The 23,980-nt window shown below is 35.3% G+C and overlaps 1 protein-coding gene and 1 pseudogene across 4 annotated transcripts in view; one reads left to right on the top strand and one right to left on the bottom strand.

Annotated features, from left to right (window-relative positions):
- Positions 1-23,980, bottom strand: part of LIN52 (lin-52 DREAM MuvB core complex component) — a 74,695-nt gene that overhangs the window by 11,334 nt on the left and 39,381 nt on the right. The window lies entirely within an intron of this gene.
- On the top strand, positions 8,127-8,240 carry LOC112473883 (annotated as a pseudogene).

Below are 23,980 nucleotides of genomic sequence, written 5' to 3'. Positions count from 1 at the left end.
GAGTGGCCCTCTGTGACCACCTTATCTAAAGTAAGTCCTCTTCAGTGACTCTCTGTTATATAAACCCATTTATTTCCTTCATAACACTCACCCAAATCTAAAATACTTTGTCTATTTACCTTCATGCTCCATTAAGTTCTGTAGAACCTCCTGTTGTACCTCCAGCAAATAGAACAATAAGTTCCAGGTACATAGTAGGTGATCGACTATATCTCTATTGGAATAATTTATTTGTATGCGAGGAAAGAGAAATGTTGCTTCCTTTTCAATTCTTACTGGAACACTGTGCATTAGAGATTTTTGTTCTAGTAAAATTACATATGTATTTTACCCAGCAATTCCACTTCTAGGAAGTTTTCCCGAAGAGATACCAGCTAAAATATCAAATAGGGAATTCACATACCCTTTCATTTCAGCACTATTTGTAATAAGCGAAGACTGGAAAATAACCCAAATATCCAACAAGAGAGAGGGGACTGGTATAACATTATGGAGTACTATTCAGCTATAAAGAGAATGAAGATGCTTATAACTGCTATGGAGAAATCTCCAAAAAATACTAAGTTGCAAAAGATTATGTATAGTATATTACCTTATATGGAGAATGAGGACAAGGAGGAAATACGTATGTATATTTACTCACATTTTTAAAAGAAACAATGGAAGGATAAAGTTTAGCATTAATTTTTACTAACAAAGATGGTGACCTAGGAGAAGGAAAAGAAGGGGAAGGAATAGAGGTAGAGGGTAGACACTTTGAACGTACCTTACTTTATATGTTTTACTTTGGGACCCCATATACATATTTTATGTACTAAAAACCGAAATTCGTTAAATAGAAAAAAGTAATCTCTAAAAATTGAAATAAACTGCAAATAACTCAAATCTATAAAATCTGGCATAACCACACAGTACGAAGTGTAAATAATTTTAAAAGACATATTCTGACTATATAGCCCTACAAGTATGAATCTTAAGAATATAAAAGAAGCACAGAGAAATCCTGATCTGCATCCAGCAGTCTTGTAGTTACATGTAATTAGCTTTTGATGCTAGTTTTATTGTGGGTTAAAGCAAATAAATAATGATAGTTATTAGGAACCAAGACTTTCAGCATAAGAGAAAAGAGGTATTATAAAATCAAATACATTAAACAGAAATGCTTTAAGATCTTTAATTTGAAATGGGCACATTGGTAGGAACACAATTTCTTCCTTTCTTTGAAAAAACAAACTTATTTACCACCCCTATCCATGGAAAAGGCCTAGAAGCAATGACAGTCCAGTACTAATCACCGCTATTAGTACTTAGATTTCTACAAAGAGGAACTAGGGTTCCTTAGAGAAGTGGATGAAGTTTCAAGTCTGAAGGAGTAAATGAACCAAGGATCTCCTGACATGCTGAAAGCAAGTTACCGAAGATGACTAGAGTCAAGTCAAATGACACAGCAGTCAACCTGAAGGGGCATCTGCCAACTAAAGGTGGGGCAGTTTTGAGTGTCAAAAAGAATAATGATTATAGTAGATTGAAACACATCATATATAAACATCTCTAACATTTTTAAAGCCTTCAGTCACTTCAACTCATTTCATGTTCTGAAAATTGACAAATAAAAGGCGGGGAAATCTAGCATTTTTCTTGCCTTTCCTCTTTGGATTGTATTTCAGGGAAAACAAACAGTTACTGATTTGTTAAAAAAAATATATCATTATTGTTATGAAAAAGAAAGACAGATGCCACCTAAACCCACTGATCTTCACTGAAACTGACAGAGGTCAGCCATATGCTTCTTAATGTGAAGCAAGAGCAAATACATAGTACTACTTAAAACACATTCTTACCAAAAGGCTGAATTCTAACCCAATTTATTCTCTAACTCTATCAGATTACAAGAATTTTTTGGGGAAGAGGAAAATGTGGACTGTTACCACCGGGATAAAATCATGCAAATCTAAAATGTGAGAAATGCTATAGGACAAACACATGAGTTTCTTCGATAATTAAATGGCATGGAGAAAATAACCTGGAGGAAGTAGGGAGTGTGGTTATAGAAAAGATAGAGACTGAAAATTCATGTCAACCAAATGTAATGTGTAGACCTTGTCTGGATGCTGATCCATACAAACAAATTGCAAAAAACACAATATTGAGCCAAATTGGACATGGACTGTTAGATATTATTAACAAATTTTATTTTATTTTGTGTAATAATGTTTTTATTTTTTTAGGGCCTTCTTGGTTAGAGATACACTCAAATATTTATGAATGAAATGGTACTGATTTGTTTTAAAATACTCAAGCCAATAACACAACTACAACAAAAAGTGTGATACAAGAGGATGGGCATGAAACAAGAATGGCAGAAAGATGACAATTATTGACGTTGGGGCTGGGTATGTGGTGTTCATTATAGCATTCTCTCTAGTTTATGTTTGAAAAATTTCCATAATAAAAAGAAAATTCACCAAATGTTTCTCTGGAAGTACAGCCTTTTCTCATTATCACTACATATCATAATACAATGAAGAGTAGGCCAGGGAACAGAGAGAGGCCTTGGAAATGGATGGACAGGAAAAGCCTTAGAAAGGGGGTGACTTTTCACGTCACCAATGTTTATGTCCATCATTAAATTCTTTGGGTGAGAAACAAATTACACATGACCAATCAAAAGCAGATTATACATATTTTTAAAGTCTACCAAATCTAACCCAAGTTAAGCCTAATAATAAGGAGCTGCTGCCTTCCAGACTTTCTCTCTTAATTATTTAAGAAACCATACTGACAAATCAGCTTTCAATTTATCCATAAAACAGCTTATAACGGAAGCTCCCTGGCTCAATATTTTGCTCTTATGAAATTTTCTGGGAGGTAGAGAGAATGAGTTCTTGGCTACTCATTTATTGAATCTCAAAAAGCTTTGGAGGTCGGTAGCAAAACTAACTTTAAGGTCTAGGATAATCCAATAACTAACAAGTTACAAAAAGGAATAGCTTAATCTAAACTTTCACTAGTCCAGCTAAATTCCAACTAGTTTGCCCCCACACTATCAACAACTGTGTATATAAATAATAACCTCAATAATCCTACTTCACCGTGGTCACTCTTTTACTTCATAGATGCCGATTTACCCAATTTAAAACAAATAACTTGTTCTAGTTGATAATTTGATTTTTAATTGTTTGCACTGTGGTTTCACATATGTATGGTTCATGTTCTCAACCTGACCAGACTAAAAATTAATCAATGGAAGAGATTTTTAATAAAAATTTCCTTTATGGACTTGCAAAAAATGTACAATATATAGTAGCTATCCAGTAAACCTTAATTTTGAAAATCATTTTCCTCTAAAATCATGTAGTAGTAGTACAAAGGTACAACAATTACTGTCTTTACTTGATTATGAATTTCTTTTAAAAGCACATCACCATCAGGTAAGAACTAGATTGTATGACGTGTCTACTTAGAAAGTCATGTGGTAGTGATTATTTTCCTTGTCATTAGAAATAACAGCTAGTTAATCTTCTGTTTTTTTCAGAATATCTAGTTTTGATGTTTCTAAAAATCTTATTTACAACATTCATAATTTAGTAATTTAAAATAATTGGAACACAAAAAATCCTCCAGAAAATTATATCATATTGTGTGTAATATTCTGCTTCATTGAAATTCCAGAGCTTACCCTGTACATAGTTAACATACAATAAACATGAACTGAATGAAAAAACACTCCTTAATTGACAGTGCAAACCATAATTAAGGATCTTAAAAACAATTTATGGGTAATCAATATGGCTAAATATAATATAGAGAGGGAAATCTGGTTAATTAGATACTATATAAACATTTACTCTAATGCTTAATAATTCCTATCTTTTAAATATTTTTATTTGCATTCAAACCAATACAGAAGTAAAACTGAAAGAAGTATTTTATAGATGCCACACCACTGGCCTCAAAATCAGAAGGTTAGAGTTCTAATCTGGTTTCTTTAGCTAGTCATCAAGTTTTTACTACGTGACGATTATATACTCTTATTTCAGATGATGAGACACCAAAAGAGATCAAACGATCTTCCTTAGAAAATCCCTCTCCCCTCTTTTGGGCACTAAAGTTTGTCGCCAACTGCTTAATTTTGCTCTGTGTAGATACCTATAGAGAGCTTTGCAATTATGGAGTACTTTTCCCCCCAAAACCTTAAAGAGAAGGCCAGGTGAGGAGATCACTAATACCTCCTATTTCAATATACCAGAGGTCTTTCAAGTGGGTTAGTTAGAATTAAAAAAATTTAAAACCTGTATCAGTGGTTCTCAAAATGTGGTCCTGGACCAACCTCATCAGTATCACTTTGGGAAAACGTTAGACCTATACATTCTTAAGCCCTCATTCCAGATCTACTGAATCAGAAACTCCAGAGGTTTGGCCCAAGAATCCATGTTTTAACAAGACCTTTAGGTGATTCTAATGCATGCTAAAGTTTGAGAACCACTACCTATGCTATCCAGGCTCTTTGATTTTTGTTTCCAGTTCTCCGCAGTTCTAATTCATTACTACAAGAGGAGGCAGGATTTCATTTTATTAAAATTATGATCATAAAGTATATTTCTTACCATAAAGCTAAATGTAGAGGAAAGACTTTTAGAAAATATTGAGTAACGAAGAGAGAAATTAAAACATTCAGCCAAAGGATTAGAATTTTTGCCATGCATTGTGCTTAGTGTTAGGTTACAATACAATCCTTAACCTTGAGAATATTGGCAGGCAATTGGAAAACAAATAATAATCAAACAATGTCATCAAAGCTATAAGTATATGATACATTATGGGGACAGAAATGGGGATAATTAATTCTGAAGGTCTGGGTTGGATCTATAAGAAAAGTTTTAGAAAAGGGGTGATATTTAAACCAAGGCTTTAGGAATTTACTATATAGGAACACCCAGACAAGCTAAGGATAGCTCCTTTTTAAAAGCTTTCCACTAGGCCACTAGTGTAAAATACAAGTGAACATTATGAAACATATCTTTAAATAAGCCTTAAGTACCCACTTAATTCCCAGCACGGTTTGGGACTTCTTGTGGATACCAAAGTAGTACTATAAGACATAGCCCTGCTTTTTAAGAAATTAAACCACAAATAATGAATTTGGCTTATCCAAAATTTGGCAAAAACTAAGCCAATTATAACTACTTGTCATCATATTTTGTTCAGCAAAAAGCTGTGATAGTCAATAACAAAATCACAGTTAAGTCAAGCGACTTGCTCCTAAGTTTAGTTTCTTCTCAAGAAAGTTTTTACAAGACATAAAAAAATGGAGACATCTACCATGCTTTTATTTAAAAAGCTTTATTTATATGCTTTAATTTTTTTATTTGAAAGAAATAAATGATGTCTAAAGTCCTGGCTGGAGGATGTTATCTTAATGAACTAAAAAAATCCTTGTGCTTGTAAGATCAACCTGACCTAATTCCATGAAAAAGCCAAATCTTAAATCAGTTTTTCCTCTATATTTATGTTAATTCCAATAAACTAATATTCCTGTAACCAAACACACCTTGAAAAAAGTGCATTTTTTTTGAAGGTAGAAAAACCATAAAAGCTTGTTCTCATAATTTGCTAAAAAGTTTATTTTAATAAAGACTACTTATTATGTCCCTAGTAATCTAGGTCTGATTTGATTAAGGGGTCCTATTTCTAATAAACAAATCCCCCAAATCCAGAGTTGAGTCTTAGGCCAGAAGACAACGTGAGTAACACACTTAAATATCCCCATCATTAATCATATTCCTTGAACTACTTCCTTAATGATTGCCCAAGTTCAACCTGAGTTACTGAGTACACTCACTTCATTTGTACAATCAATGATGTGTCTTTGAGGTTAATGTCAATACAGAAATTAATTTCTGTATGCCGGAAGCTGTTCAGCATTCCAAGTGTATAGATTCTTTCTTTCAAAGTTTCACTCTAAGTAAAAACAAGAATATATGACTGAGATTAAAAATAACAAAACAGAGGATATGACCTACTGTTGTCATTCAGCTTTCCATGCCCCAAGATAGCCAACCAACTGTAAATAGAGCCACCATAAACCATTCTTCTCCATTCTTGCTCCTGATATGAAATATTAAACTCTAGAGTCTTTTGAAATAGAATCTGACACTGAGAGTGATGAAAGCAAAAATGGCTGTGTTTGGGCTTACCTGGTCAGTTTCTAAGTGACTCAAAAAGACAAAGGAGAGACTAATAATTCGTTGAGTTACCTAGTAGTTTAGCAAAATATATTAGATCATTGGATGATATACATTATACTCAAAATAAGTTAAAACTACATCCAGGGGATTCTAATGCAAATCTTATAATATAGAAACACATCCTCACATCAAAACAAAGCATAAAATGGTGACGACACAAAAACTTGTACACAAATGTTCATAGCAGCCTTCTCATATCAGCCAAAAAGTGGAAATATCCAAATGTCCATCAACTGATGAAAAACGTGGTATAGCCGTAAAGTGAAATATTATTTGGCAATAAAAAGGAATGAAATCCATAAAGACAGAAAGTAGGTTAGTGATTATTTAGGGCTGGCTGCAGAGGAAGAGTGGAACCGGGGGAATGGGAGTGACAGCTAATGGGCATGGGGTTTCTTCTTGGAGTGATGGAAATATTCCAAAATTAAATTGTCATAATGGTTGCACAGTTATATGAACATACTAACAACTCATTGATCTGCATACTTTAAACAGATGAATTTTATGGTATGTGAAAAATATCTCAATACAGCTGCTTTTATAAAAATGGGTGACGTGTAGAATTGTGTAAAAATTACACGCGGAAATGTAATAAGCCCCTTGGGCTCAGTGAAACCCTTGATAAAGAGACTTCACACACACAAAGAAGATCCGAGGCAAAAGAACCTGAGTTTCTCCACTGAAACCACAGGCATCCAGTTCTTTACCTCTATCCCTTTTAGCCCTTTCCTTTTAGCTTTGATCTTGTTAAAGAACTGTCTGAAAAAAAATCTGGGCACTGGGACATTACTTTCATATACTTCAAGAGAAAATATACTTCATAAATTCAATTTGTTTCAATTCAGATATCATTAGAATTTGTATTTATGATGCACTTTTAGAAAGCAAAGATACTATATTTGGAATTAAAATAAGTGCAGTACTTAGAGTACTTAGACACTATGAATAATTATTTGAAAATGCTCCTTTTGTTTAACGACTAAATGTTCATCCCGGGAAGTCAGAATGCAATTAGATTTCATATAAGTAGATTAGATTAATGCAAATGCATTAAATGCAAAATCACTTAACATATCTATATATTTAAACATATCAAAATCCATAAACTGAAAGATTAAGGTTGCTATGAAAGTACATGTAAATAATTAGTTAGATGTAATAACTGAATTAGCAATCCTAACTCAGATCATGAGCAATGTAGATAACTTCATTTAAACAAAAGCATTTAATTGTAGACTTTCCATATGTGCTCATTATTGTGCAATGCTCTGAAGATACCAAGAATAAAACTGAGTTTCTTTTTTTTTAATTGGTTCATTCAATATATATTCATTAAATATAACTTCATATAGGGTTGGTAATGTTCACCTTTTGGCCTTCACAATTTGAAAAGATTAAAAGATTCAGAAAATCACTACACAAGTTAACACAGTTATTCCTATGATATAATTCCTCAGACTCCATAAGAGCCTCCATAATCGTCAAACTAGTTATTTGCTGGCCTTTTAGTCCTGTGTGGCTGAGGAGAATCATTTTCTGATGTGAATGCATTCTTACATTCTTAATAGATTTGCGAGGCAAAGTTCTCAGTTGTTCTAACAAGTGCCATCTTTCCTGGTGCTAACTTGACATTATGCTTCTTACTTCTTACTCAGAACAAATTGTACCTTGCTCTACACATCAAATAAAAACCTGCTTAGTCTTAGATTCCACCTGACTGGCATCATGTAATGTTAACATGTTTATTACACCTTGTTCAAAACTTAGAGTGGAGAGTTTGTGCTGCTGAAAGGCTAAAACCACAATCACTAACATTTCTTAGTAGTATGTTGGGTACTATTCAAGGCACTTAACACGTGTTATTATTTAAAATCCTCAATCTATGGCCATGCCACTCAGAACATGCCCAATCTCATCTTGGAAGCTAAGCAGGGTCGGGCCTGGTTAGTATTTGGATGGGAGACCACCTAGGAATACCAGGTGCTGTAAAAAAAATAGATAAAATAAAATAAAAAATAAAATAAATAAAATAAAATAAAAAATAAGATAAAATCCTCACAACCCTATAAAACTGGTACCATTTATCATTCCCATTGACAAATGAGGTGCACAGAGGTTATATAACTTGCTCAAGTTTATACAGCTAATAAGTGGTAGAGGCAGGATTAGAACTTAGGCGGCCTTAATTCAAGAGCCTGTCCTCTTAACTACTTTGCTACAGTTATTTCCCCATAGTCCCTGACCTCAAGGAGTTCAAAGACTAGAGATATAAACATCACTTATTCCATACTGACTGTAACAGAGGAATGCACAGGAGCACAGAAAAAGGGTTAGGGAAATGAACGTAGTTTTCCAGGGAGAGGAAACAGCATTCAGTAGTCCAGACATTCTAGGCATAAATTTCCCAAGAGATTTAAGTTTGTTTTAAGAATTAAAAAGAAAGATATATGAGAATATTGGCCTAAATTCACTTTCCAATTTTCATGCCTATTGTAAATGTAGTCTTTACTCACATAATGACTGTTCGCTACTTTACAAAATTTTGGTAGATAAAACCCTTAAGAATCTTAAATTCCTGTTACAACTGGGAAAATTATCTTTTTAAAACATGTTATATTGTAATTGTTTCTGGTGTATAAAATACAATAGATTTTTGTTTTTATAAAATGGTTTCATAAAAAGTGCTATTTAAACACTGGCACATTCTATTTAACACTATCATTCCTCAGTTAGAGAACATTACATGGACCAAACTGGTATTGTGTGCTGTGTTTAAAGAAACCCCAAACATTTGCTTTGTGTAGTTATGCCAAGCAAGAGAGATGAAGGGGCAACCTCATCTATAATTCTTTAATCACTTTGAGCTTGCACTATGTCCAGGTGATTTAAAGTGTTCTCTTGTTTATACCATGACTTTATTTTTAAGTGCAATTTGAATGTAAGATAATTTGAGCCCCCAAAGGACTGAAAAATTAATGGAGAAAAATACCACAGCAGGAAGAATGCACCTTTCAAAGAATGACTCTCACATTCCATCTCCACAACTACCACCCACTCTCAAATCTTCTCTTCTTCCTTTGGTAAACACAATAAAGCTTCATGACATTATATTTGTTATACAATCTGTATTTATTTACTTCTGAATTCTTATTTATTACTTAAATTTGTTCTCATTGTTTGGTTGATATACTTTTCTACCTAGGAAATTTTTGGGGGTATCTTAGGTTGGGAAGGAATGCATATAGTTTTTCTTACTAAAATTAATAAAAATATTTTTCATTTAATGGCAGAATTTTTCAGAAACACATTAAAGATAACAGAAAGATATGTGTATTCAGTACTGTTTCTATGAAATGTGTCCCTTTAGTAAATGTGTGGTACCTCCCCACAAAACTCCAAATCCTCCCCGCTAAAATCTAAACTAAACCTCAATTCATTCTTTGAAAGCAACTTTCTTGATATATAACTTACATACAATAAATTGGACCCGTTTTTAATCACAGTTTGATGAGTTTTCACAAATGTTTAAAACTGTATAACTGCCATCACAATCAAGATATAGAATATTTCCATCAACTGCCAAGTTGTTCTCTTGTGCCCTTTTGTAATCAATACCAATTATCACCGTAGTCCTAGGCAACCACTGATCTATCACTACACAATGAATTTTCCTTTTTCAGACTTTCATATGAATAAAATCATAGTATGCAGTCTTCAGTATATAATTTTTTATATCCATCCATATTACCACATGTATCAGCAGTTTGTTTCTTTTTAATGCTGAGTGGTATTTTATTGTATGGATATACCAAAAATTGTTTATTCATTCACTGGTTGATAGACCTTTGGGATTTTTCCACCTGATGGTTATTATGAATAAAACTGTCATGAACTTTGTACAGTCTATGTGCAGACATGACTTTTCATTTGTCTTGAGTGAAAAATAAATTAGGAGTGGAATTGCTAGGCTCTATGGTAAATCTACCTAACATTATAATAAATTGCCAGACTTTTCCAAAGTGGCTGTACCATTTTACATTCCCATCAGGAATGTATAAGTTCCAACTGTTCCATATACTCCCCAACACTTGCTATTGTCTGTCTTTAATTTTAGCTATTATAATAGAGAGAACTATAAGGTTAGGAATAAACAGAAAAAAATGGAGTAATTCAACATGGTGACTAGCTGTTTATTTTGTAGATTTTCTGTTCAAAGCAAAAAAAAAAAAAAAAAAAAAAGAATCCTTAATTCTTATAGTTGAAAAGAATATTTGAGAATACTTAATCTAATCTCTCATCTAATTCCAAATAGCATCTGGTAACATTCCAGAGCTAGTGAAAGATGAGAAACCTGGTATTTTTCAAGAGTCCTTTAAATTTCTGGACATTTAGAAAGTTCTTCCTTCATACTGTAGCAAAAATAAAACAAAAACAAAACAAATCTCTAACTTCTTCCCACTGTTCCCAACTGTCCCCCAGAACAAGAGATTAGCCCATGGTTAGTCAATGTAGATCAAATGGGATGTAACGAGTCCAATCAAAAGTAAGGAAAAATATGAAATATTAGGGACAACTAAGTCAATAACAGACAGCTGTCCCTGAATACTTTAAGAGCAATAAAACCCATTATCATCTTCCTTGACACTAGGATTCTGTTCAGACACAAGGGGTTTATAGAAACTGCAAAATTTTTTTGTGCTTGTAGATATTCTGTATTTCAGATGAAACACACGATAAGGAGAAACAGCATGTGATTCTATAGTCAAACACAGACGATCCATTAAAAAGACAAGTGACAGCTCAACCCTCTCTCCAGAAACATTTGTCACCTATGCCTTTATCCTTCAGGGATTTAAGTTGAGTGACATTTGCTGTAGGTTGATAATTAGTTTTCCTTCCTTTCTTTTTTTTTCTTAAGAAAAAAAAAAAAAAAGCATAGGAGGCCAATGTTGGCTTCTTCCCCATGAGAGACACTAGCCTGAGTGGTTTGGGGAATACACGCCTTGATCAGATTTGCACTATGACTCTTGAATGCATGAGCCATCCCACCAACACCTGCTCTCCTGACAGGCCACTCGGGACTGGCAGAAAAAGGATCCATCAATACTACTCTCCCCAGTGTTAAATGTACAGTTCAATGTCATGTTAAAAAGTAAAATTCCATGCACCAAAACCTACCAGTTACCAGAAGTCAGTATTTAGAAGTCCCCAATAATGAAAATTAACATAGCATCTAATTTTCCCCCCTACTGAATTGCTTTCCAACTAAGTACTCAGAAAAGTACCACTTACATCAAGGGAAGAAAGATGAGATGGGAAGGAGTGAAATTCCTTAATCAAATCATGTCACCAAGATACTGCTAAGGGTTTGAGTTTTAGGTTCTATTTCTCATCATGGGGTGGAAATATAGCTGCTTCCCAACCAGAAAATGTGAATTACTTAAGTTTGGGCATGTAGATTTAATAACACAAAAACTGACAATATGTAAGCAATCGCATTTTAATTCAAAGTAATTAGCTTCCTTTTCATAAACATAGGAAGGCAGATATCTTTTATTTTTGGCCTAGTCATATACATTTCCTGTTTTGGTTTCCATCTATTTTCCTATTAAAAATTATTTAGTTTTCCGTATCCTACACCACTTTCTTTCTTGGCTTATTTCCTCATTTGAGCGGTGCATGACTTCCCATAGTTCCTTAGTTTAAAGAAGGTCAATTTTTTGAGACCTTCATGTCTAAAAATGTCTTTATTTCATCTTTTCACTTGATTTGGCATTCTAGGTTGAAAAAAATTCAGAATTTTGAAGGCTTTGTTCTAATAGTCTCCAATGTTAAAGACACTGTGATTCCCATCCTTTGTATAAAACTTCTTTTTTGTCTGTTTTCTCTGGAAGCTTCCAGAATCTTCTTTTTTCCCCCAGAGTTCTGAAATTTCATAATGATGTGCCATTTTTATCTATTTTGCTGGCACCTGGTAAGACCTTTCAGACTGGAAATTTATGTCCTTCAATTTTGGAAAGTTTTCTTGAAGTATTTTGTTAATGATTTCTTTTCCTTTTTTGCTTTTTCTGGAACTCCTATTATTCAGAGTTTTGGCTTTCATAGATTGGTTCTCTTTTCTCTTTTGTTCATATTTTTTTGCTCTACGTTTTGGGAGATTTCTTTAACTTCAACTCTGAAAGCTTTCACTGAGTTTTTGATTCTATCATATTGTTAATTTCCATGAGCCTTTTCCTGTTCTGTGTGTATTCCGCTTTTATATAGCATCCTGTTCTTACTACATCTGCAATATCTTATCTCTCTGAGAATATGAATGAGAGTTTTGCATAGTCTGTTTTCTGAGATGATTTCTTTCCATTTGTTGCCTTCAGTCTTTATTTTTCATGTTAGGGACCTTTCTTAAGCACTGATAATCGTTCGGTTTTCTTTTTACATATACAAATAGGGAACTAAAAATTGCTTGAAAAGTCTGAGTGTAGGAGTTGGGCTTGTCAATTGTGAGCTTCACTGTAGTATGACCAGGCTGGTTAGTTGTAGAACTTCCTTTATTCTGCAGTGCCTTCATTCTTCTTGGGCTGGTCGGATCCCCGCAGAGAAGTCTCTTCCACACTCCTGACTGGAGGGTGAAGGCCTGGCTGTGCAGGGAGATGTAGTCTCAGCATGGTCTGCATAATTTCACTATATTTTCAGTACTGCACCTCCGTCATAGGTTGGTCCTGTACCCACCCATTGAGGAATCACTTTGTTGTACCCTCTCTAGAGAAGAAAGTTCTATTCTTTTGTGAGGTATAATAAAGCAGGTGATCTAGGCATCTGGCTCCTTCTGAAACAGACTTTAATTAATCTTTCTTGATTAAACCATCTCCATGTTCTACCTGGTACCAATCTTCAGCCTCTGGAGTATTGTTGAGGTGTGAACTGGCTTGGTTCTTGGCTTTCCTCACTTTAAGACTAATTTTCTTAGGTTTGTTAAGTTTATATGCTTTCTAGTGTCCAAAATTTTGCTGTTGTCCTCTTTCCTGTTCTCTCCTTGAAATGAAGGCGCATATCTTTTTTAAAAACTTGTTTTTAATAGTGTTTGGGAAAGCATACATGTGCATTAAAACGATCATTAACCTGGAAGCACTCTCTCCCCATATTTGTTTTTCACTATAGATGCTTCTAGCTTTCTCCATAACTCTGTCTTGTCATCCTCCCCACTCCCACCTAGGTTTTGTCTTTACATTCCTAATGTTATTTATACAGTTTCAGATATCAAGACACAGTGGGCAGCTTCTGAAAAAGTAGCAATGGAAAAAATAATGGGTAAATACCCATCTGTTCTCTGAGTGCCCTGGAGGCTGTTTCCATTTTTTATTCTGTAAATATACAAAGACACAACAGGCATTTGCACAATACCGTTTTATAAAACACAAAAGTAATATGGTCCCTGACAACAAGGGCCTTATAATTTTTAATTTAGTTGAGAAGACAAGCATAAATAACGATTGGGTGCTAAAGGAAGTCAGGAAGAGGAGGACTCAATGTGGCTAAAAAATTGGAAGAGAATAATAACAGTTCAAGAAAAACAAAAGGATTAGAAGAGAGGACTAGTTGTAAAGCAAATTAGGAGAACTTAATGTGGTTAAGAGGTTAGAAGAGCCATCTTCTATTTACATTCATGCTTTGTCTTGCAATTACTATCAGATTTCTTTTTAATTTTGAAAATTTGTTAAAACCTATTGATTAATATTTATCAAACCCCTTTGTGAAAAGTAGCCAATTTTGAGGGACATTTACAGCTAAATTAAATCACTGGCTCAGATGGCATTGTCTAGGTAGTGAATGCTACCCAGCCAATTGTAAATGTTACAGGTGAACATTTTTAAATAAAGAAGAGAATAGTAACAGTTCTGAGAACAATAAATGTTTATTAAAAAGCAAAACAAAACAAAAAATATTCATGATGCAAAACAAAATTGTTTAATTTGTGAGATTTAACATCACACAAAGCTTTTACTCACTTTGTCAGTTATTCGTTTATTGCCTCTCAGCTCCTAAACTCACCCTTCTCTGCCCTGCTTTGTGACAGTAGAACTGGACCTCGTAGGAGGCTACATTTCTCCTCTGTCAGCCTGCTCAGTGTTAAGCTTGCCAGTAGAGAGAGCACTGGTGGGAGACTGCAAGGCTGAAGCAGGAAGAAAGAATGTCCTTCTTACAGTGTGTGGTTTTTCTGCACAGCGACATGCATGTTGGCATGCAGGGGTCCCAGAATGTTCACCTTGGCAAAGGTGGTGGCCCTGAGAGTTCAGTGGAGGGACTCCCTCTGGCTAAGATTCTTCCCTCCAGACATGTGGCTGCTCCTGCAATTCACCGGCAGAGTACCCTCTGGCACTGGGTAGTATGTTCCTGTGACAGTCCTGTCCTCTCTTCAGAGGTCTGAATCTCACTCAGCCTTGTGGGACTGCTTCTAAGTTTCTAGGTTCCTCTATGATGTACTTTCCTTCAGCCCTGGGGGTAGTGGCTTTCTGTAATTGCTACCTCGGCACACTTTGGAGTCTTCTTTTACCTTTTTAGAAGTTATCCACCTTTCATCTAGTTAACAATTCTTTATTTAAAAATTTCCCTGTTCGTATTACTCCTGACTGTACTCTGGTAGATACAATCAAACAAAAAGACCAACTAAATGGAACATGTGCTACTAAGTAAAGCCCGTCCCTAAATCCTATTGTTAAAAATGAATTCTGGCAATTACTATTATAAATCTAGAGACATTCCCCCAAAATGTCGATTCTGATTAAGACCACCATAAATAGAAGGTTATCCAAACCACGAGTACTAAACGCTGAAGAACAAGAATAAAGAACAAACTATATCAAAGAAACTTTCGGATTTTGCTGCGATAAAATTACAAGATTAGTGGCTGACAAGAACCCAATAGATGAAAGAACCTGATTATAAAAAAGCATTTAATTCTGCTTCTCCTGGCATCTTCCTTGCAAAATTAATTAAAACTAGCCAGGATATATGAGTCTCATGAATTGAAAACTAGCTTCAAGACCACAAGTAGTGATTATAAACTGCCCTAAATCACATTGAGAAAGGTGTCTGTTAGAATGTCCACAGAGTATTACACTGGTTATAATCCAATTTTCCATTAGTGACTGGAAAAGTAAAGAGTAAGTTAATGTTTAGTAGACATTAACTAGAAGGGTTTTGTGAAAACTAGTATGGTCTAAAGTATACAAGATTTAGAAAAATGAGAAAGAAGTACAAAAGGTAAACAAACTCTCTTTAGTACGAATAATGAATATAAAAAGTAATTTTCACCTAGTGATCCTAAAACCTCCATATGCACGTGGGACCACATAAAGTTGACAGGGAATAATCAAAGGTTTTTATCTGGGCTAACTAAGGACAGCAGCCACCTCAGGGGACTTAATTCCTTTCAGTCTATAAACTAATTCCTTTCAGATTATAAACCCGTAGAGAGAAGAGTATTTGGGTCTATAAATAATCTTTTGCACAGCTACATCATATAGCAGCTTAAGTTAATGCCAGAATTTCCTTTCCATGTAGATTTGTACATTGACAAATACACAGAGGCAGAAACAAAACAGAAGAAGCAAAAGCAGCAGTAACACCAGCTGCCAAACTGAACTTTTATAAAGCTATCATAAGGCCTTAAAGAAGAGACTGCCTAAACCCAGAAGTTGTCTGGCCTTGCCCATCCTCACCTGCACCTCCAGGCACCTGTGTGTGTGAACAAAGCAGATGCCATAACAAGTAACCATAATGCCAGGTAAGGGCGGGGGAAAACGTTAACAGAGCCCTGTCTTTGTCCAGTGACAGTGATCCTGCATGTGGTGGAGGCCGGGCCCCTTCCCAGACTCAGAGGGCGAATCATTACTGGTCCATCTAAACCAATGACGGCGTCTCATTTCTCTGGACAGGGACTTGGTATAGGCATAGGAATGAAACCAACACTGTCTAATGGCATGTGAGGGGAAACCTGCTTCAGAGCTTCTGGGTTTTTTCTCACTAATAAGAAGACACGCAGGGGGAAAACAATTGCCTTTTCTATCTCAGGATATTGTTGTCAGCATATAATGTCAAAAGCTGTAGCAGCCATCTTGCAACAGAATGAAAGCCAACCAAAAAAGGAATCCTACACACTGAAGGTGACGCAGCAGAAAGACAGAATAGGGGTCTCCGATGATAATGTCGAGTCACTGACTTAACCAACCCCTGTCAAAAGCTGTAGCAGCCATCTTGCAACAGAATGGAAGCCAACCAAAAAAGGAATCCTACACACTGAAGGGGACGCAGCAGAAAGACAGAATAGGGGTCTCTGATGATGTCGAGTCACTGACTTAACCAACCCTGAAAATGAAGTATCTCTGGACTTCTTGTTATATGGAACATCCTTACCTTTTAAGCCACTTTAGTTGGGTTTTCTATAATTTGCAGACAAAAGCATCCTAACTGATAGAGATTATATTGGTTGGCTGGGGCTGCCATAACAAAATACTACAAACTGAATGTCTTAAACATCAGAAACTTATTGTCTCACAGTTCTAGAGGCTGGAAGTCTGAGATCAAGGTGTTGGCAAGGTGTTTCCTTCTCAGGGCCAAAGGGAAGGATAGCAAAAAAAAAAAAATCCTTGACTTTTAGATGGCTGTCTTCTCCCTGTGTCTTTTCACATTGTCTTTCTTCTATGTATGTCTCTGTGTCTAGATTTCCTCTTTTTCTAAGGACATCAGTTATATTGGATTATGACCTACCCTAATGACATCATTTTTAACTTGACTATTATCTCTGTAAAGACCCTATCTCCAAATAAGGTCACATCCCGAGGTACCAGGGGTTAGGACTCTATTGTAACTTTTTTAAGGAGATACAATTCAACTCATAATAGAGACCTTTTAAAAAATCTAATAAAAGCCATGGATACTCTCTGCAGAAAAATATACATGTGTATGCACACACATACAATTTTGTTTATAATTTCAGGAGATTCGTGGACTCTTAGGTTAGGAACCACAGCTACAGAATCTTCCTAAACAAGACAAACACTCGAGCATTACTCCCACACACAGAGAAGCTTACACCAGTAACTGCCTCAGGAGTAACACGGATTGACTCCGTGAAAGAAGCCCCAGGCGTGAGTCTACAGGAGCTGAGCAGGGCTGTTGAGGACAGGATATTGTGGACATTACTCATTCACAGGGTCACCAGGAGTTGGAGCTGACTCAAAGGCACATCACACACAATATCACACTGCAGGTTAATTCCAAGGATACTGTATTATAAATTTACAAAGGCAGGAAAGAGATATTTTACTGAATGAGGGTTGATAAGATCATCGGAAAGCTTTAGGAAACAGTTACCAAGAGAGTGTTCTCTTACAGGGATGAAGTCAATGAAATTCTTTATCTCATTAAAAATTTTTAGGGATAACTTGGGTGAGATTTTTCTACATCTGAAATGTTTCTTATAATTAAATGAAAATATATAATCTACAGTGAAAATTATTAATACCAAAAGAGAACATTTTATTTGCATTAATCCCTTAATATTAAATAAGCTATAAAAAATACAAAAATTAAGATCCAACCACTGGGAATACAGAGCCTTTAAACACTTGCTTCCATGGCCCAGTCGTCGGCAAGGCTGGAAGGAGCTCTGAGGCCTGGGAAAATGGCCGGAAGCAAAGGTTAGAGAGAACTGGGAGGGAAACTGTAACCATCTGGGTACAACAGCAATGTAACCTGCAAAGTGTGAAGGACTAGAAAATTCTGAAATTTTGTGCTATTTGGCTCTGAGAAATAGCATTCAAAATCATTAAGGGCCATTTGTGAACTGTGGCAATCAGGTTAAATAAGTTTGACTTCTGCTCTGTAGAGATAAATAACTTAAGGTAGCAGTAGTGATAGGGACAGCAAACAGACTCTTTCCTTCTTAACATTAAAAATTGCTACAAAAAAAGTTAAATGATAAATAAAGCAAGTGTCCTAAGGACAAATCAACAAAAAATTTGATCATCAAGATACCTCTGAAGTTGAAATAAAGAATCAGGAACATCTGCAAAAACATGTGGCAAATGATAGACAAAATCCTTTATTAATGAGACTAAGAAGTTGTACACTTTTTCTTCCTCAGAGCCACAAGTGTAGAATCCACACTGAGTGATAAAATTTAACTCTGCCTGAAGGAATAGGTAGATGCTACCTGGAGAATGTGGGATTTGAAATGGCCTTGAAGGATAACGCAGAAGTTTTCCAGATAAAACTGAAGAGACAGGCTAGGGCAATGTTATGAAAGTCCTTTTGTGAAGGCCTGAGGAATGTGAATTTTATCATGTAGGACCCAAGGAACCAAACAACTTTTATATGCAGAAATATGACATCATTAGCTTTGTTTTTTAAATATCTGTGGTAGCAGCGGATAGACTTTTTCACCATTGAACACAGCAACTAACAATGCCACACAACTAACAGATGCTCAATTAATACTTGATTGACTGCCTGAAGCTTTAGGAAAGAGTCATCAGAACTGCAGATTGACATAAGCAAGGTCTAGTCCAAAAAGCCAATACTGGGTATTGACATAAAGATAAGAAAAGTATTTAAGGCTTGATGCTTTTTTTTTGTTTGTTATTGCTCAAAAAGGGGTGAGTTTTATGATCTATAACCGAATGAAGCCAATTCTTCTTTTTCTACATTAATATGACTTTATCTGGCTTAAAATAGGAGGACAAAGCAAATCAATAACCTTATCTAGAGGAAATAAAGCCATGTAAAATTGCATCTAAAACATCAATGTTTATTTCAGTCTGTAAGCCCTTTTCGTGCTCGGCTGTACAGTCTCCAATCATCCCTGAAATACAAGTGATTGGGCTCTTCTGGACCCACCAGTTCAGGGGAGGGAACATTTATCTACCGTCAATTCATGGGACACTAATCTCCTTCCCACTCCTCTGATTACAAGTAAGCAGGATGCTAGAGGAAAGGCCTCAACAGATGCTTTAAAAATAAATAAATAAACCCAGCCCCTTCTGCTCCAGGAACACAGAAAAGATTGGCATTAATACAAGAGAAAGTGATCTGCCCACACAAAAGCCCATCTGAAGGAGGAGCAAACCCCACAAGCTAGCCTGGCATTATTGCTAGGAAGACAGCACACTTGTTAAAAATGTATATTTTAATTTTCTGTATTGCAAAAGGCCCCAATTTGCCCAGGGATCTAGCTAAGCTGCCATTTTCTACTACGACAGAGTCTAATCTTTATTTAATGGATTTAGCATCTATCTTTACTAGAGTGGTCTCTAAGGAAAAGGGGAGGGGAGAATGAAGGGGCAGAGAAGAGATGATCAGATCCCCCCTCCCCCTTTCATCCATTCGGTGCTCATGTTTGTGTTCAAAATTCAATTACCTCCTTATTGATACTTCACAGAGATATTTAAGCTGCAAACATGAAGCCCTGATTTCCCAAGGGGCCATGCCCCTCTCTATTTCACTGCTCTGCTTCCCCTTGGGTGAATTCCTGAGGCGTCCATATTAATAGGTAATCAGTCACAATTCATTTATTAAACAGCTAGCAAGGTTTATCAGCCTGCCCTGATTAGCCCGAAGAAACCAGTGAATTCCTAATTTATTTATGGAAATGTAAGTGTCTTTTTGAATTCCATTCAGGAGCTGCAGGAGTGTTTTGGTCTTAGCATACTGCAATCTAACAGGCAGCAGAAGCAGCAAGAGAGCTTTCCAGGAAGAAGAGCTGCTTGCCATCAGAAGGCAAAGAGCCAGGGACATACACTGCAGAGATTCTTCTCCTGGCCATGGGATTTGGGTCCACATAATCCTTGGATTAGTACTTATTTGATTGCTTTCTGTTTACATAAAAGAGTTTGAAATGTTGTCACTAGGCAGCCATTACTATCCACTGTAACAAAAATCAATCTCAGGGATGCTGCTTTTGATTGGCAGAAAAGTGGCCCTTAATGGAGTAGAATTGAGGACCTCAGTGAGTTAAAAGACAATAATTCTTAGCAGAGTTAAAACCAACATCAGACTGGAATACAAACCAAAACTACTAAAATAATACTTTTCACACATTCATCTTAGAATAGTAACTAAACCAGGTCCTGTTTTAATCTTATACTGTTCTAGGCTGCAGTGACAAAAGAGCTTTGCATATAATTTCTACAATTTTAATCAATTAACGATTCACCCAAAATTACCCATTACTAATTAAGAGGCCAATACAGATTAAATAAAGCTCTTAGGAGTAACATTAAAAGCCATGCTAACTGCCCTGATAGATGCAATTAGAAAAGAAACTGTTAAAGGACATGAGCAGATCATTTAACCTAGACTTCTTTTTTCAGCCAGAATTAGGACTGGCTTCTTCTGTAAAATGATAAAATATAAAGAATATAAAGACTATAGCCAATGTTTCAATGCCAACAAAGAATGCTGTTAATGTTTATCTTTGTGTGGGTTATCCATGGCTAATATTTTCAAATCCTAATCTGCCTTCCTCATGTACCACGATTAAGGGCAACTTCCCCATATAACCTAGTGTATGCAGTGAAAGGCAAACCACAATCATGAGAAAAACATCGAATCCCAGGTGAGGGCCATTCTACAATGTACCTGACCAGTACTTCTTAAAACTGTCAAGATCATCAAAAAGCAAAGGAAGTTTGAGAAACTGTCATACCCAAGAAGAGCCTAAAGGTAGAAATGACTATTAAATGTAATTTAATTATGGTATCCTGGCTGGGACCTGGAACAGAAAAAGGACATTAGGGTAAAACTAAGGAAATCTGAAAAAAGTTAAAAAAAAAAAAAAAAAAAAAAGTGAAGTTCATTCATCGAAATAAATGTACCATGATGATAACAGGGAAAACTGCGTGTGGGTTATATGGAAACTCTCCTTCACAATTTTCCTCTAAGTATCTAAAAACCATTCTAAAATTTAAAATTTATTTAAAAAACAAAGTGACAATTAGAAATATGGCCAAAACATGAATAAGTCATTTTTATATTTTTACAAGGGAACCCTGAAGATATACTTTCAAAAAACATATTTCACTGAAAACAATTTGAGAATATTGAAAGAGAACATATTTATCAAAAAAATTTTCATATATATTTATTTGTTTCTACCTGATAGAAACAGCAAAAATATATTTAGTTCTTAGTATATTATCAGTTTTAAATGTATTTTCCAGAAAATGCCATCTCTATGCAAAATGTCAATGACTATTATAATTACAATAAATGGGAAACCCCCTGAAGCTCATGTGAGCACATGTGTGGACACACACGCATGCACACACACACCAATCTACAAAAATGAAAAAGACAAACCAGTTGTAATATTAAAATAAAATATAATTGGGAGAGGTGTCTGCAAAGAAAATCAATACATCTTCGAACCAAATATTATCACTCTTTAGATCAGGTTAATGTTACTGTTCCCCTCCTTGAGTTTGAATAATCAATAAACGATTTGTATGTACTTAAAGCTGAAGATGAAACAGAGGCTCAAGAGTTCAAACACAGGAGCACTGACTATTCCTACTCCCAAATTAATAACTGCATGCATTAGGATTCTGTTAATAACTCCAAAGCAAAACATCGTGCAATTTTCTTATAAGGCCTAATGTCCTTATATGAACTGTCCAATACATAAAAACAGGTTAGTGGTCCTGGCTTCTATAAAACCAGCTGGGAAAAGTCAAAAAGAAAGCATATCATGGCAGGCAAAATATCCCGTAAGCAACTGCTGTGGAGTCAGACAGCCTGAATTAGATTCACAGCTCTTGGGCTAGCCCAGACCTTTGTGAAGAATAAAATGGGGTCAGTGGTCCAACTTAGTACAGTTGTGAGGCTTTGGGAACTATGCATTTAAACCACTTAGCACAGTACCTATTAGTAGGTATACTCATTAATAATGGCTGTTGAAGATATGCTTATCAATGTTTCTCAGGCACACGATGCCTACAGGTAGAAAACAAAAAGTAAATTGAACAATATACAAACAACTAGAGTCCATCTGTCGAGTCCATTAACATCAACACGCTACTCTTAAAGACAATGCATCCACTTGATGCACTTAACAAGCTACATGGAAGGGGAAGGCAAAGCAGTTATTTGTCACCTATATTTAACATATGAGAAAAAGAAAACTTGGGTAGGTTAAGTGATTTGCCTACGATCAATAGTTAATAATGAGCAAAGTCAGGATTCGAATGTAGTCCTTTTGACGTCAACTAACTAGTTTGATCATTGGCCTTCCATTCTGCATGACAGGCATTTTTAAAGTCCTTTGGTTGATAATTCTTGACTTCCCTGAAATATTGCTCTAATCCATGTCAAATTCCTTACAACTAAAACCATTATATGCCACAAGATTTCTTAAACCCCAGTGTTTTCATCAAGCACTACCATTTTAAGAAAATGTCAATTTGAAGAAAGAAAAACTATTTAAATATTATTTCATTTGTATTAAAATAACCAATAAAAATAGACTGGTCAATCGTTTTAATTTTTCTTTTTAATTTTTGCTCAAGCACATCCTAACCTCATCAATAAATTTTGATAACATCTTTGTCCAAAGTAATTAGTCATTATCTCAATCTTGATATACAAATATTCCTAAATTCAAAATAGAAAAGAAAAAAAAAAGACATGGCCAAAACCTTTCTGAATATTCTGTCCACTAACATCCACTTAAAGCAATACCACATTAAACACACTTCCTCTTGAAAGCTATCATTCTAGGGTTTTATGTGGAAAAATATGTCCTCTAATTTGTGACTCTAAACTTTGTTGTTGTTGTTTTCAATATAGCAATACATGAAACAACAAATAGGCAAAAACATTAAAATGTTCTTTCTGGTCCACTTGTCCCAGTGTGTGACCCTTTATCACTCCTACTGAAAAAAGTTGCTAAGAGTTACCCCCAAGTACCCACATTTTAACAAAAAACTTCAAAGGGAATACTGCCATCTACTGAATCACAGCCACTACCATTCTTTCTTTATTACAGTGATACCTCATTTAATGACTCTGGGCACAAAATTTTTAATACTAAAGGTATTTATGTTAAAAGCAAACTTTTAAGGCACAAAAAATTATACACATTCACAGCTACTCACGACAAAAATACCCCAGAAAACAATTCCTATTATTTTTATCCATTTTAAATAGGTTTGCTCTAAGCAATATTTTGAAATCTGGGGGGTTCGTTCTCTTCCTCTGCAATATCCTCTTTCCAGACTGGCTGGAAAACTACTAATGCTTGATAACCTTCTTTCATGTGCTTCCCATATCAAACCAGAAAGGACAGATTGACGATTTGACTTCAGAGTGAATTAGTCTCAATTTCTATCTCAGTCACTATTTGCCTTTAAAAATATTTTATCTAGTTAAGTTTTTAAACTATAACATACACGCAGAAAAATGTAGAGATCATAAGTATGCACGTGAAGAATTTCACAAAACGAACACATCTGTGTAACAACCAACATATATCTATATAACCTTTATCAGCACTCCAGAAGCCTCCCTCTTCATGCTCCCACCCAGCCACCACCATACCCCCAATGCAACCACTATTTTTATTTATATCATTATAGATTAGCTCTGCTTGTTTTGAACTTTATATAAATGATACTGTATATTATATACTTTTGTGTCTTGCTTCATTTAGGTCAGGTTATGTTTCTGAGACTCATTCACAT

Source organism: Pteropus alecto, unplaced genomic scaffold, assembly GCF_000325575.1.
Source record: "Pteropus alecto unplaced genomic scaffold, ASM32557v1 scaffold8, whole genome shotgun sequence".
In the NCBI taxonomy this organism is placed as follows: Eukaryota; Metazoa; Chordata; class Mammalia; order Chiroptera; family Pteropodidae; genus Pteropus; species Pteropus alecto.
This window is presented reverse-complemented; position numbering and strand designations above follow the sequence as displayed.